The 16,277-nt window shown below is 46.7% G+C and overlaps 1 protein-coding gene across 1 annotated transcript in view; it reads right to left on the reverse strand.

Moving 5' to 3' along the window:
- Nucleotides 1–16,277, reverse strand: part of ADAR (adenosine deaminase RNA specific) — a gene marked incomplete in the record, with an annotated part of 1,768,745 nt that overhangs the window by 1,375,314 nt on the left and 377,154 nt on the right.

Here is a 16,277-nt window from a genome sequence, read left to right on the forward strand (position 1 = left end):
AAATGTGTGAATGGGCATGCCTTCATTGAAGGTTGGGCGTCAGGCTGGCACCTCTGCACTGTAAAAATCTACTGCCAATCATTAGTGGACCAGAGTTCTGCTGCGGCAACCCCTAACCGGGAAAAGCCGAATGAACAACAAGTAGACTCTTATTTGAACTGGTCTGAAATTGACCTTCCTAACTTGACGTTCAGCACCGTCATTACAAAACTGAAGAGCCATTTTTCTGTCCATGGTAGTCCGCAAAAAAGTAATTTCTGGCAATGCTGCACAGTTTACAAGTCAGCAGTTCAAGAATTTTGCTGAGTCTTGGGACTTTGTCCATGTTATTACTAATCCTGAGTATCCACAGTCCAATGGATTAGCTGAGCATGCAGTGCAAAGTGCAAAATATTTGTTGGAGAAATCCAAGAGACGGTACCAATGTTTTCCCTTAACTTAACTCAATCTCAGAAACATTCCTCGAAATAACCTGCGTAGTTCACCTACTCACCGATTAATGTCCAGAAATAAAAGAAAACTTTACCAATCAGTAAACAACTGTTAGTACCAAATGTAAATAACAGAATGGCCAAGGCTCAACTTTTGAGAAAATGGCAGTCGCAAAAGTTGTACTATAGCAAGTCCAGCGAACCTTAGACCATTAAGATGAGAAGTTGTGAGAATGCAAACAACTAAAGGATATGACTGAGTGGGTATCGTCAAAAGCCTTTGCGTAGAATGGAGATCTCACACTGTACAATCTAAAGGAATAGATTTCAGAAGGAATCAAAGACACACTACCAGTCTCCAAACCAGTGACGCAGCAGACTGCCTGTGCCAGACACCATTTCTCAGAGTGACTCTACACTTGTTCGAATTGCAAGACAGTGTACTTTCAGCCAATTCTGATGTAAACCCTGAAGTTCCAATTGAGAAAGAATCCCCAGAGACTGTCCCTGATACTATTCCCTGATGCTAAACCCACAGTTTTTATGTGACAAGTTCGGGTAGAATTTACAGAACCACTCCAAGATGCACAACAACTTGGACTCCAGTGCATTTGTTGTTACATGTTAATGGGATGTTAAATATCTTGCTCTGCTACTGCATGTTGAACATATCAAAGAGGGAGTATGTAGATCAATGTGTGTATTGTAGTCAGTCACTGCAGCTAGATGGCACATGTATACAACTTGCTGAGCACATGCAAGATCAGTGCCAGGCTAGTCAAGTGTGTATGCAGACATGAATGAAGATGCAAACGAGTGTGTTCGAAGTAACGAGTCAGTGAGCTTAAATACATTCTCCAGTTACAGCTCCCGATGTGCATGTACAATAAACAACTTGAACCCATCACAGTGCCTCAGTGTCTCATCTCGTACATAAAACATACGACACCCAAGACTTCCTGAACCACATTTTTGACCACCTCGTTGATTCCTGGAAAAGGTTTCTTGGGGAGTCGAAAAACACACGTCCACAGCAGACAGGTTCTTTCCATTCTTTTCACACCGGGACAGAGTGTCTTTTACTTTGGGGCCGAATAAAGATGTTCCATTAAAAGGGAATTGAAAAAAGACTTGAAAGGTTCAGCAAACTCACACAGGCACATCCAGGCGCATCTCCTTATGGAAATGCCTGAACCTGCTGCCCATGAGAATCCTTCCTCTACATGTCAGATCATCCTCACAGATTAATTGGATACGGACTGCAGGGTTATCAACTGAGAACAGATGCCTGAACTTCATCAGAAACAGCACCTGAGAGGGTATTTGATAACTCCTTGATCAAATCCCTCTGTAGCCTAGTAAAGTGTGTCAAATAGTTCATAGATCTCAAAGTGAAGGTTGCTGAAGCATAGATACACCTTCCCAAATCTGTCCATCACCCATGACTCCCTGTTAGGGGGATAGGCAGTGCAACTTTCCTCAGCTAGTTCCTTCTTGGTGGCTGCTGCAATGACCATGACATCAACAGGAAAGTACAGTTTTGTACCTACCATAAATGTAGATGTTAGAGTGCTAATACAGCTGCAGTAATAACATATGGGTTCTCTGCAGTCAGGCGGTCCCTCGGTCGGCCGAATTCCAAAGTCTAGGTCCGGCGTCGGTCGTTGTCGCTTCCTTTCCTAACGTCAGCGAGGCAGGAGTATATAAGACACAGCCGACGCCATTTCCTTCAGTCTTTCTTGCCCCAGATGTCAGGTGCCCCCAGTAGGAAGGCAATACATAAATTATATTTATATACATGCAATGCAATGTAATCAGAAAACAGTAGTTGCAAGCAAATATACCATAGAAGGACAACCCAAACAGGTTGTATGAAGAGGGGTTAGGTCCTAAGAATTTACCAAGAGGGGAAGGAGGGATGGAAATCTGTACTGCAGCTGTATTAGCACTCGAACATCTACATTTATGGTAGGTACAAAACTGTACTATGTTCATCGTGCATACAGCTGCAGTAATAACATATGGGTAGAATCCCAAAGCTAAGCACAGGGTGGTAGGCACTAGGTAGAACTGGGGTGAGCCAGAATGCCCTGCAACACAGCAGTAGCAAAGCCTGCTCTAGTTTTGGAATATAAAGGCAGGTGGTAGTGTCTTGTGAAGGTATGCACAGAACTCCAAGTGGCTGCCTCCAAAATATCTTTGGTAGGAACTCCTCTGAGGAAGGCTGTAGAGGTAGCTGTGGCCCTGGTGGAGTGGGATCTGATGCCTGTAGGGACAGATTTTCCATGATAGGAGTAACAAAACCGTATGCAGTGGCCTATCCATTTTGAAATTGTCTGTTTGGTCACTGGCTTCCCTTGAGCACCTACAGCATAGGACACAAAAAGTTGTTCTTATTTCCTGAAAGGCTTTGTTCTGTCCAAATAATAACACAGCTGTCTATGATGTCTAAGGAATGTAGCAGCCTTTCCCCTTTGTTTTGAGGATTGGGGTAAAAGGTAGGTAAGTGTATGGCTCGATTCAAAGCTGCCCTTGATACCACTTTAGGCATAAATTATGGGTTGGTTCGAAGGGGAACCCCGTCCTGATGGAAAATGAGAAAGGGCTGCACAGCCATGAGGGCTTGTAGTTCCGAAACCCTACGAGCAGAGGTAATGTCCAGAAGGAAGGCTGTTTTCCAGGACAAATGTTGTAAATCTGTTGAGGCAACTGGTTCAAAGGGAGGCAATGTTAATTTTTCTAGAATATAATTAAGATCCCAGGCTGGCACTGGTTGTTTCCTTGGTGGTCTTATATTCTTAGCCCCTCTGAGGAACTGTCTTAAGAGTGGGTGAGAGAATAAGGGTGGATCCATGTTGAATTCTACAGAAATGGCCGAGGCACGGATTTTTATGGAGGAAAATGAGAGTCCACTGTTCAGCAGCTCAGCTAGATACTGTAACACCTGAGGCAAATTTAGTTTTGTAGGGTCTTGGCCTTTTTTCTCATTCCAAGAGCAAAACAGTTTCCATTTTGCTGAGTAAGCCTTTCTAGTAGATGGCCTTCTGGCCTCCAAAATGACATCCTGTACCTCTTTGGAGAGTAAGGTCTGTTGAGGTGTTAAGGAATTTTCCATGCAGCGAGATTGAGTGTTTTCAGCTGACTGAAGAGTTTTGTAGTTGTGCTGAGTCAGCAGAAGAGGCATTAGAGGTAGGGACCAGGGAGGAGTATGTGTTAGGCTCCTCAGGAGTGGGTACCAGTGTTGTCTTGGCCAGTCTGGAGCAATCAGTATCATCTTTGATCTGTCTGCTCTTGCTTTCAAGAGTACCTTGGGCAGAAGAGGCAGAGGTGGAAAGTGTAAACTGTCCATGCTGTCCAACTGAATGAAAGGGTGTCCACTCTCCAGGCCTTTGGATGAAAGGTCCTTGAACAAAACTTTTCCAATTGATTCCTGTGGGAGGCGAAGAGATCTATGTCTGGCCTCCCCCACGCTTGGATTATCTTTGTAAACACTTGAGGATGCAACTTCCATTCGTGTGTATCTGTCATATTTCTGCTTAGATTGTCTGCCAGCGTGTTTTCCAAACCTGGCAAGTACTGTGCTTGAAGTTCGATTTGCCATTCCAGAGCCAAGTTCCAAAGTGTCATGGCTTTCTGCACAGAGGGTATGAATGTGTTCCTCCTTGTTTGTTTATGTACCACATAACTGTGGTGTTGTCAGTTCTTATCAATAATTGTCCTGGATGCAGGAGGTCCTTGAAAGTTGTAATTGTATTTATCACTGCTAGCATTTCTTTTTGATTGATGTGAAGGTGCTTTTCCTTTTGGGACCATTTGCCCTGAATGCACCTGTCTGTCATGTGCGCCCCCCAGGCGTAATCTGAGGCATCTGTTGTGATGACTTGATTTGCTTGAGGCTTGCAGAATGGGAGACCTGTGTTTGTTTGACATGCTTGAGCCCACCATAGAAATTCCTTTTGCAAACATGGAATTATTGGTATTATTGTTTCCAAACTGTGGCTGTGTTGAGACCATAGATTTTTTAGTTACCATTGAAGTTTTCTCATATGCAACTTTGCACATGGGATTAAAAGAATGCAAGATGCCATGAAGCCCAGAGCCTGCAGGATTTTCCTTGCAGTAAGCCTGGTACAATTTGCTAGCATTTTGAAGTACTGAGTTAGTTGCCTCTGCTTTTCTGGCGTAAGATAGGCCATCTGGGTGTTTGTGTCCAAGTTGGCACCCAGGAAAGTTATTTTCTGAGCTGGTGTTAGCCTGGATTTCTCTTTGTTGATTGTGTATCCCAGAGCATTCAGTAACCGTGTTGCATAAGCCAGATATTCCAGAAGTATGCGCTTGCTGTCCGCTTGGATCAGGCAGTCGTCCAAATAAGGGTAAATTTGTATCCCTTGAAGTCTGCAGTAGGCAATTACTGATGCCAGGCATTTCGTGAATACTCTGGGCACAGTAAAGCCAAAGAGCAATGCAGAGAATTGATAGTGGATTGAACCTGCAAGAAATCTGAGGTATCTTCTGCAGCTTTGTCTGATAGGGACATGCAGGTATGCCTCCTTGAGGTCCAATGTTACCAGCCAAAACTCCTTGCCCAGCATGGGAAGAAGCTGCTGTAATGTGAGCATCTTGAATTTTGGTACGAGTAAGAATGTGTTTAGGATGGATAAGTCCAAAATGGGTCTCCAGTCGGTTCCTTTCCTTGGTACCAGAAATAGCCTGGAATAAAAACCTTGACCTTGTTCGTGCGTAGGTACCTCTTGAATAGCTTTCATGACCATGAGCTTTGAAATTTGTATTTGAGCCTCTGCCCTTTGATTGTGTGGCAGGTTTGGCATGCCTCTCATTTTTGGGAGAGTGTGAAAATGAAATCTGTAGCCTCTGTTTATAACGTCCAGTATCCATTTGTCTGTTGTGACCATATGCCAATTTCTTGTAAATAATGCCAGCTTTCCTCCCAAGGGTGCTGCCAGCTGAGACTTGCTTGGCATGGAAAGGAGGAAGTCATTGGGTTTCTTTCCTGTATTGCTGTGCATTGTTTTTGCCACCTCTTGGTGCTGGAGTTTGCCATTGCCTGCCTCTATATGATCCTTGTGATTGCCCTCTGCCCCTTGTGCACCTATATCTACCTCTTTGGGGCCTGTCCGTGGCTGGAAAGGACCAGTTTTTAGAAGGCCAATTTCTGCTAAAACGTGGTGGTTGAACCTGTAGAAAAGCTTTGACAGTTTGCATAGATTTGGCTTTTTCTTCCATTTTCCGTAGTATCTCCTCAGCATTAGTACCAAATAGCACATCCTTTTGTAAAGGAGCATCTAGTAATTTAGCTTTCACATGATCAGGCAAGATTTGTTCACTAAGCCATGCATGCCTACGAATGACTGATCCTGTAACAGCAGCTCTACTTGAGGACTCTAGGGCATCATAACCACATTGCAAAGTGTGTTTACCCACTTGTTCTGCACTATGCATCATATCCTGCAACTCCTTCAAATCTGGTAGTTCAGGTTGAGACATTTTATTTCTTAATTGTGATAACAGAAACTGCTGATATTTAAGCATATGAAACTGACAATTTAATGCCCTCATGGCTAGGGTGGCCGAGGTATATACCTTTTTTCCCCACCTTTCTAAGGATCTTAACTCTCTTTCGGAAGGTAGTGGATTCTTAGCAGTAGAGGCCTTCATTCCCTTGGGACCTTGAGAAATGGTTTCAGGGTCAGCATTACGGATTTTGAAAAGAAATTGGTGAGAGTTAGGAACTCTGTAGTACCTATCAGGCTTGACTGGGGCAGGAGGCAGAGAATCCGGGTTAAGGCAAGCCTCCGAATAAACAAAGTACATCCAAGACAGGAGGTATCGCCAGAGGTCTGTGTTGAGGCAACAAAAGAAATTCCCTCAGTCTTTTCTTGGAATCAGAAAAGTCTTGGCCTTCCCAATGGAAGTGTTCCCTCAAAGTGTGCAAGGTTTCCCCAAAAGAATAATCCTCAGGAGATACAGAAGGAATGGATTGCTCTGCATCAGAATCTTCAAAAGGGAAGTAAGAGTGTTCCTCTACATCAGAGTGTTCTGAAATAATGGAGCCCTGATCAGAAGAGGGAGAATCTTCCTCCACTCTGGGCCTCTTGTCAGGAGGGGGTTGGGAACCCCTGATAAGAGTAATTAAATCCTCAGCCATTTTAAGCATCTGTTTTTTAGGCATGGGGCCTGTGGATGGGCCCTGTGCAACAGGCCTCTTGGGATGCCTGGCTGATTTGGATTTAGTAAAGGCCTTAATGGAAAATGAAGATGAGGGTCTAAAGACACCATGGGTGGAAGTGGACCTGTCCACATTAGGAGACAACGCTCACAGTGGCTCCGGTGGTTGTAGTCTGGGTATGGGCCGAGGTACCTGCGGTCTCGGGTACAGAAGACCCCGCCAAAGAAGTGTCGTCGGTAGTCAGGGACTGCATAGGCGTCTCGCTGAGAACCGGACCACGTGGAGCCGGTTTTGGCGTGGTGTCGGTGGAGACCGTGGACCTCGCATGTCAGTCCTTGTCCTTGCGTTTTTTGGACAAAACTGTAGTCGGAGTCTCCGACATTTTATAATCAAATGCTTTACCAAATAAATGTTGGGCAAACTCCGCCCGACGCTTGATAGTGCGTTAATTGAAAGTAGCACAAAAGCGGCAGCCCGAGACGTCGTGGTCTGGGCCTAAACAAGGTATGCAAAGGGAATGGAAATCCTTATGCGGTATTTGCTTCCCACAAGAAATACAACTGTTAGCTTTTTCTGACATCGGTCTGAGGCAAGAAAAGTTTCCCCAACGGGGTACTTAGCTTTAATGAAGACTTCGGTTTCCAAATTTTTCGTAAATTCAGGAGCTGGCCGACAGGCACTTGCGAACTGCTTCTGCTTCAGGAACCGTGCGGCAAAAAAGACTGAAGGAAATGGCGTTGGCTGTGTCTTGTATACTCATGCCTCGCTGACGTCAGGAAAGGAAGCGACAACAACCGACGCCGGACCTAGACTTTGGAATTCGGCCAACTGAGGGACCGCCTGACGGCAGAGAACCCATATGTTATTACTGCAGCTGTATGCACGATGAACATCTACTTTCCCCCACAACTGTCTTATCGCAGGTGGTTCCATTATCTTACACGGTCTGCAAGGAATGGGCTCTGTGGAGTGTCCTTCCAGTGAAATCAATGAGTTCATTGGCAAGTGGAGTCACCCAGGAGGTAGAGGGTCCAGTAACAAAGGTCTCCAGGAGAGCAGATTCTTCAGACGTAGGGATGCTGGATGTCCAACCACCTCTCTGCTTAAGGACTTCTAGGATGTCTTCAAAGGAGACAATCATGGGGACCCTTCAACTTCATCGAAATCTGGCTTCAGTTATGAACTCCTCCAGGAAGTCCAAGTGTTTCCTCTTGCACATCCTCTTCTTAGGGACCTCCTCAGTGGGGTGTTTTGGGGAGCTTATCAGAACAGGAGATTACAATTCCCTGCACGGGAGCTTGAGGTTTTGGTATTGGCTGTCCCTGTGGAAGGAGATGGTGAAGCTCTGAGCACGGAGACATCATGCCAGATGATTTACGATCCGAGGGGGAAGTATCTGTCAAGGCACAAAATATTCTCTTCACAGCCTCTAAGGTAGAGCAGCTTGGAGACAGTCTGTTCAATCCAAGAAGACAAACTTCAATGGTAGGCCTTCCCTGCACCAAGGGCAAAACCCTCGAGGTGGAAGCTGGAGCCGAGCTATCCAGTGCAGAGGCTGCTCAGACAGCTTCAGTCTCGACTGCAACACCTCGGATTTGACAGGTAGACTAACCGTTGCGGGAACACTCTGGATCCAATGGGACCAGAACCCTCATAGATGATCTCGGATCCCAGGAAAAAGTTATCCTCTGATCCAAAAACTCTGAAGCTACAAGAATCAGAGGAGGAATTTATAATGGGGGAGTAGTTGATTTGTGGAGCTACTGACCCAGAGGGGTAGGAGCCGGAGGGATATCACTCTGGCTCTGCACTAAGAGAATCTTCTTCACCAGTCTTTCCACTTCATTTGCTCTTCAAGAAGCCTTACAGGAGTACATGGACAGAGACCTGGGTCTTTCTAGGAACGGAGAAGGTACCCATCAGGAACCCGATCAAGCAAAAGAGAGTACCTAGTTCTGGGTAAAAATCTGGTAGTCTGAAGGTCAGATCTGGACAGCATCGGAGCGGAGTGCTTTGACTTTATTGGACCCGATTAAGGAGGCGTCAATCCGATAATTTTTCTTTAGCAGAATTTTGAAGTTTTGCCTTTTTCAGATTAGGGGTCGAGACCGTGCCCTTATCAGATCTTTTCCTCTAGAAGTCCTAAGCTGAGGAGAAAGATGGCGTAGGAGATGGCTTTTTAATTTTAGAAGTTTTTGATTTAGAGAAAGAAGAACTCTCCAATATAGTGTCCCCAAAGGAAGAAGGAAGACTACTTTTTAGGATAAGCTTATTTTTGCATTCCACCAATGCGTGAAGATTAAAACCATGACAAACTGAACAATCCTTTCATAAATAGAGGAGACCCAAACAGTAGAGACAAAGTGTGTGCGCATCAGAAATTGGCAGCTTGTGCTCACACTTTGTACATTTTTTAAAACATGCTAGTTTATCTGCCATCATTAACAAAATCCTAAGACAGAAAATAATTTTTTTTTTATTAAGTAGGGAAAATGAGAAAGACAGAAATATCAACAATAGTAACAAAACTACAACACCATCATAGAGGGAAAGAAGATGTTGTTGTGTCTTTTGGCTTTTCCCTGTTAGGGTCACCACAGCAACTCCAATCCGCTAATAATTGGCAGTAGATTTTTACGTGCCGAGTTGCCAGCCTTGACGCACAACCTTCAACGAAGGTACGCCCATTCACGCATGTCTCCACACTGAAGACGCTCTAGCTGAGAATCGAACAGGACAACATTTTACTGTGAGGCGACAACACTACTGCAGCACCACCACTAACAATATTATCTAAGAGGTACAAAAAAATTGTATGATCGAGAGACAACAGGAAATTTATAATGAAGGTAAGGGATAGCAGTATAAAAAGTTTTTGAAGAAAAAAATAGAACATAACACTTATCTTACTAACATTCGAGAAAGATGGAAAACCACTCCTTTTGAAGTGGCAAATGAGATCTGAGGTAATTGGGGATGCTGCATTACGGGTAAGGAACAAGCTTGAGTGTTTTTGGTTGCTACGAGCTTTAATGACATCCGAGTCAGATCCAAGGGAACAGATCCGAACCCATCAGTTGAGGACAGAATGAAAATTGACATCAGACAGTATTTTTAAACAAAGCACTCCTACTTTTCTTACATTGATCACTCATAAGTGCACTTATCCTCTATTGATCTGTCTCGCATTAAAAGTACCACAAAAGTACACCATTAAATAAACCCTAAATCTGTGTTGCATCCTATTAATTATCTTATCTGAAAAACACTTTTGTTGATTAAAGTTTCAAGCACAAAACCATTTCAACAATTACCACAGGTTTTGCTTCCCACTATACCACCAAAATGAATCTCAGGTGTTCTAGGATTACTGTTCATTTTATGAATAAAATGTAAAGTATTTCATAACATTCCCCGAGTAAAAATATGTTTGACCCTTATTAACTGTGACTTGTGCATGTTTTAGGTCACATTGTGATAACTGATACAGCACAAAAAATAATTCCTAGAAAATGGCTTCCTGAATCCTGATGTAACCAAAGAAAAAGAAGTTATGTACTCTCCATAACGTTCCATCTGAGTAGGTAAACTTCATTTGTCAGCAACCTGTGGGATCGGATCCATATCGGATCCGAGCCAGCAGCTTTAAACAGCCAAGATCCGAGCTCCAAGCTCCTCCCCCTTACCCATAATCCCCCGGCCATCCCTCTCTGACCTCAGATCGAGTTTGCTATAGTAACACAGAACATTACAAAACAAAGGATCACCTGCACATCCTAACCTGGTGTTATCTGGAGAAAAAGGACAAGGAATCCTTCTAGGACGCACTGTAGGTTAGGGGGATGGAGGGAGGGTTGGTTGCTGACAAATGAAGTTTACCTACTCAGATGGAACGTTATGGTGAGTACATAACTTCTTTATCTGAAGTAGTTAACTTCATTTGTTCATCAACCTGTGGGACAGAGTCCCCAGCTACCCAAACTTGGGGTCCTCATGGAAGGACATTCCGGAGCACTGCAGAGCCGAGGGATGCTCTCCCTCTGGAAATTATATCCAACTTGTAATGGTTAATGAAAGTATGGGATGAAGTCCAAGTGGCTACTGAACAAATGTCATCCAAGGACACACTGGAGCAAAAGGCAGCAGAAGTGGAAATCGATCGGGTAGAATGAGCGTGGACTCCTTCAGGTTCAGGCCGGCCAGAACTCTTACATGCAAGAAGTATACAAGGGAAATCCATCTGGACAATGCAACTTTTGATACTGGTTTGCCCAAAGAGGATTTAAGCAAAGCATACAAAGAGTTGCTCAGATTTCCTATGTTCAGTGGTCCTGTGCAAGTAGAATCTCAATTGCCTGTGTAAGTCCAGAGAATGTAGTTTGTATTCACCCCTGTTTTGATAATTTGGAAAGAAAACTGGTAAATTAATAGACTGATTGATATTGGGCTCAGAAGCAACTTTGGGTAGAAAGGAGGGATTGGTCCCGAGGGAAACTATCTTTATGGAAGACCAAGTATGGAGGTTTGGCGCAAAGGGCTTGAAGCTCCGAAACCCTTCTAGCCGAAGTGACAGCAATGAGAAAGGCAGTCTTCCAAGATAAATATTTTAGATCCACCGAAGCTGCAGGTTCAAAGGGAGGGGCCGTCAGAGACTGGAGAACAAGGGTTAAATCCCATGGAGGGACTGCGTCTTTAACCGGAGGCCTTAAGAGGAAAGTGCCTTTTAAGAAAGGCTTACATAATTTGGAAGAGGCTAAAGGACCGAGATCATTTCCCACAAGATAATGGGAAATCACAGCTAATTGGACTTTGACCGTAGAAGAGCTAGCACCTTGGTCGAATAAAGTTGACAAAAATTCTAACTGCTGGTATCGGAGCTGTAAAGGGGTCCAATTTTCTATACTCCACCCAGATTGTAAAGCGTTTCCATTTGTTGTTATAAACCTCTCTCATAGAAGGTTTATGAGCGGCTACTAAAATAGCCTTAACAGAGGACGAGATACCGGGAATCCTAGCTATTACTGGAACAACCAAGCTGTGAGCTTGAGGTTGTCCAGATTCGGGGTTGATAATCCTAGTGGGTGAGAGATCAGATCCGGGGTGGCATCTAGAATTCATGGAGGATTCACTAGACGAGAACATAGGCATGGGAACCACGTTTGACGAGGCCAGAATGGGGCTATGAGGATCACTCTGCTCCCCAACCGACAGGCTTTCTGCAAGAATTTTAGCATTAGGGGAAGAGGGGGATAAGCATAAAGTAGACCGGATGGCCAAACATGCACCAGAGCGTCTCTGGGGGATTCCCCTGGTGGGGGAATTAGAGCGAAGTAGTCGCTGCACTTTGCGTTCGAAGGAGACGCGAAGAGATCGCAGCAAGGTTGACCCCACTTGAGAAAGATTTGCTTTGCTATTCTGGGGTTCAGAGACCACTCGTACGGTGAGAGGATGGTTCGACTCAGCCTGTCTGCCAAAATGTTCGACCGACCCGGAATGTGCGTCGCTATGAGAAAGTGGTTGGTGGAGATCGCCCATTCCCAAACTCTCATGGCCTTTCAACAAAGTGGGTAGGATCCGGTTCCCCCCTGTTGTTGACATATCAGACCACTGACATGTCTGTCTGAAATGCAAATGTCCCTAAGGGGAGAAGGGCCTGGAGTGCTTGCAACGCCAAAAGCACAGCTCTCATCTCTAGGACATTGATATGCAACAAGGTCTCTGAATGGGTCCACGTGCCTTGGATGGTTCTGCCCATACAGTGCCCCCCCCCACCCTAAGCAAGTAGCATCTGTGGTCACCGTGGCTAGAGGTGGGGACATAGAAAAGGGACACCCTTTCTGGAGGTCCAGGGACTGGATCCACCAGAGCAGGGATTTCCTGCAAACCCTCCTGAGGGAAATGGGTGAACTCAGTGGATGTTGCAGGACAGACCATTGAACCTGCAAGGTCCACTGTAGTATCCTCATGTTCAAGCGCGCTAAAGGTAGCAGATTGATTGTTGCCGCCATGGAACCTAAAGCCCTCAGAACCAATTCCGCTGGAGGAGCCGAGGATTGTAGAAGGGCCAGTACGTGGAGCTTCAGAGTTCGAAACTGGTCCGGAGTTAAGAAGACTTCCAATAGGTTTGTGTCTAACCTGGCTGCTATGAAGTCTAAGATCTGGGTTGGTTGAAGGGAAGATTTCTTGAGGTTGATTGCGATTCCCAGCCAGGAGGCCAAGTGAAGGAAGTAATTTCTGGCTGAACAAAGTAGATGCCTGGTGGGGGCGGTCAGGAGCCAGTCGTCCAGGTACGAGAAGACCTGTATTCCCTGGAGTCTCAGGTGGGCCGCTACAACTGCCAAAACTTTGGTGAACACCCTGGGGGCTGTGGTGAGACCAAAGGGAAGGGCCCTGAACTGGTAGTGGCTGGCTCCTAGCCGGAAGTGGAGAAACCTTCTGGATCGCATGTCTATCAAAATGTGGTAGTACGCATCCTTGAGATCCATCGAGCACATCCAGTCGTTCTCCTGTAAGAGTGGGAGAATGGATTGAATGGTGACCATCCGGAACTTCTCTTTGGCCACTGACAGGTTTAGAAAGGACAGGTCGAGGATTGGCCTAAAGTCCTCCGTCTTTTTTGGCACCAGAAAGAACCTAGAGTAAAAGCCCGATCCAGATTGGTCTCGGGGGATGTGCTGGATCGCTCTTTTTTCTAGCAGCTGGTTTATTTCTGCAGCTGCTGCCTTTGGGTGGGATATCGGGGAGGCTCCAGGGTCTGGGAGGTGGATACAGAAAGGGAATTTTGTAACCTTTGGATATGATTTGAAGCACCCAGCGATCTGTTGTAATGGACTCCCAAACTGCTAGGTGCCTCGAGAAGCACCCCCCGACTACCTCCAGAGTGGAACAGTCGGGTAACCCTTCAGGGCTGCTGCACGAGCCGATCAGAAAAGGGTTCTCTCGACCCGAAATTCTTCTGTCCCCCTCTGCATCTGGGCCGGCGTCCACCCTGTCCCTCCTCTGCCTCTGAAGGATGAAGGGTCCGGAGCGAAACAGGACTGTTGAGACTTCCGGAACCACATCTTCTTTTGTCCCCTTTGGTTCCTGGAAAAGGACCTCTGAGGAGCAGAGAAGCGCACTCTGATGGCAGCCAACATCTTCCCGTCTTTCTTGCTCTGTACCAGCATGTCACGGACGGTCTTGCCAAATAGCAAAGAACCGTCACATGGGGCATTTGCAAAGGATGCCATGAAGGGTTCCCCAAAATCACAAAGGCGGAGCCAAGCATGTCGTCGTAAGGCAATGCCCAGCTCTGCTAGCTCTAGTGGCTCCTTCCGTAGCATGGGAAAGGAGCCGCATAGAGGTGTTCGAAATAGACTTGAGTGGCCATTCGAGCTGAGAATACCTTCTTATCCTCGGCAGACATGGACTCTGGGGACGACCCGGCGTATTCCTTGATGAGATCCTGCTGGAGTCGTATCACATGTGCCATATAATTCAGCGACCTTACGGAGAAGGTAGCTGAAGCGAACATCTGCTTCCCCAGGCGGTCCATCGTCCGAGACTCCTTGTCAAGAGGGTGGACCGAGGAACTCTCTGGGGCTAGTTTCTTCGTGATGGTGGCCGCCACCAACATGGCATCTACTGGAGCACCCTTGCTCCAAACAGTCAGTGGGAGGACTGAGGATTCTATCTGGTCTGTTAGGAATGGGCTCCACAGTGTCCGGTTCCTTCCATGCCCTGGCAGTAATCAGATCTACCAGGGGATCAGCGGGAGGGGACACCCAAGAGGTAGATGGGCCTGCGTCAAACGCCCCCAGAAACACAGACTCATCAGAGGAAGGTTTTTGGGCTGACCACCCCCCTCTAATTCGAAGCATTTCCATGATGTCTTCGAAGGAGACGTCCTCGGGGGGTGACCTTGAGGAACCTTCCCCTTCCTCTAAGTCTGTGTCTTCCGTCAAGGACTCAGGTGAGTCCAAGTGCCTCCTCTTGCACTTACATTTGTGAGGAACCTCCCTTGGGGGGGCTGTCCAAAGAGGCCTCACCAACATCTTGTTCCTCCAAGGGAACCATCTGGGACGTAGGCGCAGGCTGTCCCTGGGGCCGGGTGATGGAAGGTAGGCCCGTCAGAGAGAATGCAGGATGGAACCGTAGGAGCCTGGGGCCTCTAATCCCTCGACAATACCCTTCTCCACAACATTGAACGCCGAAGGAGAACTGCTCTCTCTTGGATCCGAGAGCCGCCCCCTCGGATCAAATGTGTGGACTGCAGCCGGCGCTGAAGCAATTGGATCTGAATGGCCAGTATGCTCCGACTGAGACAGAGCCGAACAAACACCGATACCTCCGGATCCGAAGCTCAGCTCCGAAAGCTCGGATCCGAAAAGGGACCTGACAAACTTGAGGGTGCGGTCAGAGCCAAGGTACGAGGTACTATCGGCACCAAACCTCCCCCGGCTCCTATGCAACCCGGATCCGAAGGCTCCAAACCCCGGAAGTGGGTCAGAGAAGGAGCAATCGGGGTGAAAAGGTTGAGCCCCGAGGGGAGCAGGAGCACTCCCATCTGCAACTGGGCCTGGAGGAACCTACGCATTATCCAGTCCATATCTGCATCGGACAAGCCTGGGTGGACCTAAAAGAGGCCGCCGGGAGTGCCGCCTCTATGACCTCGAAAGCGACTGGGTCTCCTCCTCCGGCTCCGGGGAGACACGAGGTGAATGGAGCCGGGAAGGAGAAGGCCCGGAAGCCCTGGGAGAGGCTGCTTGTTTAGCTGGCGGAGCCAAGGAGGAAGACTCGGCCCACTGCTTCTGATGTCTCTCTTTTCCTCTCCCGCCTTGCTTCCCTCTCCTCCTGGCCTAAGGTGGGAGGACGAATCCCGGCCAGGGGAGCAGGGATGGAAGGAGGCACTGCCACGGAGGAAGAGGAGGACGAAGTAGAGTCCGGGGGCAAAAGTCCCGCCAGAATCAACTTCGACATCCTGTCCTTTAGGGCCCTGGGGTTGAAGGCTGCACAAATAGTGCAGCCTGAGGAGAGGTGGTCAACCCCAAGGCAGATAACACACAGTGTTGGCCATCCGCTGGGGATAGCTTATGGCCACACTCAGTGCATTTAGAGAAGAAGGTTTTTGGGGCCTCAGACAGTCTGACTAAAAAAACACAAGGCCCAACACACGCCTTCACACACGGGGGGAGGGGAGGAAATTAAACTACACTAAAGATCAGTTAAATTTTAGAACTAAAAATTCTAACTAGGGAGCAACACACACAACAGCAATTTAGCTACAAGACAAAAAGGGTAGATAAGGATTTTTTTCCCTCACTAGACTAACTCCCACGTCTGGAACTCGTTCTAAGCTGCTGATTCAACCGCAGCAAACGAGATCTGAGGTCAGAGAGGGATGGCAGGGGATTATGGGTAAGGGGGAGGAGTTTATAGCTCGGATCTTAGCTGTTTAAAATTGCCGGCTCGGATCCGATACGGATCCGATCCCACAGGTTGATGAACAAATGAAGTTAACTACTTCAGATCAAATATTACTGTTGATACATTTGTGCTTACTGGGGACTGCTGTACATTTCATATTTTGTGACTATTCTTCGCTTAAAATTAGTCAGTTCTAGAGGGAGGACTACAACTCACTGCCAACAAGAGTACTGCAACCAGTGTTAGCATACGTT

This window comes from Protopterus annectens, chromosome 8.part0, assembly GCF_019279795.1.
Source record: "Protopterus annectens isolate FY-2018-M chromosome 8.part0, PAN1.0, whole genome shotgun sequence".
In the NCBI taxonomy this organism is placed as follows: domain Eukaryota; kingdom Metazoa; phylum Chordata; order Ceratodontiformes; family Protopteridae; genus Protopterus; species Protopterus annectens.